Consider the following 917-nt stretch of genomic DNA (forward strand, 5'->3'; position numbering starts at 1 on the left):
CTAGAAAAGGCTAGCTTTCGTCAAGCTACTAACCAATTTCGTAGTTTTCCATATCTAAGAACCTTTGCCAAGGGTTGGCATCCTAAGGATGAAAGTATGATTTTCCATGTTCAAGTACTTGATCATAAGAAATTTCCTTCATAAGATTGGTTCCTTCACACACAATATCCAATATAAATTTGGTACTAGGAATTATAATGTTAAAGAGGGAAGATCTCATACCTAAATCGCCTCTCTTTTTAAATTGACTAATCTTATTCCAATTAACCAAATGCCTTTTCTTTTTTGTAAATTTTCTTTCCAAACAAACCTTGTCAACTTTCAACCCAAATCATGGAGGATGTCTTTTGGAGTTGTAAGAACTATAAATCTATAAATTAGGAGTTTGAATCACAACTTGAAGAAGGATTATAGGACAATGAAAGAGATGTATCTACATGTCTAGTGATTGAAATAATATTGGGCATAGTCTAACATAACATTCCAGTCTTTTCCCCCTAGGCAAGTAAGAGAAATATGGATACTTAGATAATTAGCAACATGGAAATCCTGGACTTTGCAAAACCTGATGTAGAACAATCTCCATGGGCAATGAAGATGGGTTGACAACACCGAGGAGGCTATAAAAAGAGAGGATATAGATGTCCTCAAGACAATCCTCCAGATCTACAATACGAGACTCCACAAACAAGGGTGATATGTTTGCAAGATAAGAATCCCAAGTAGTCGTGTTTGGAAGAAAAATTCCCTATTGCAATGAGTCAATGAGGTCCATGCATGTGTTAATGCCAAGGTCATCAAGAACAACATATAAAGATGATTGAGATGATGTCTTAATATGATGAGTGAGAACTGATTGGCAAGTCTATGATCTGTCAGGACATAAAAGACTTACAATATACTTAAGCATCTCAAAG

The sequence above is a fragment of the Cryptomeria japonica genome, chromosome 1 (genome assembly GCF_030272615.1).
Source record: "Cryptomeria japonica chromosome 1, Sugi_1.0, whole genome shotgun sequence".
Classification (NCBI taxonomy): Eukaryota; Viridiplantae; Streptophyta; class Pinopsida; order Cupressales; family Cupressaceae; genus Cryptomeria; species Cryptomeria japonica.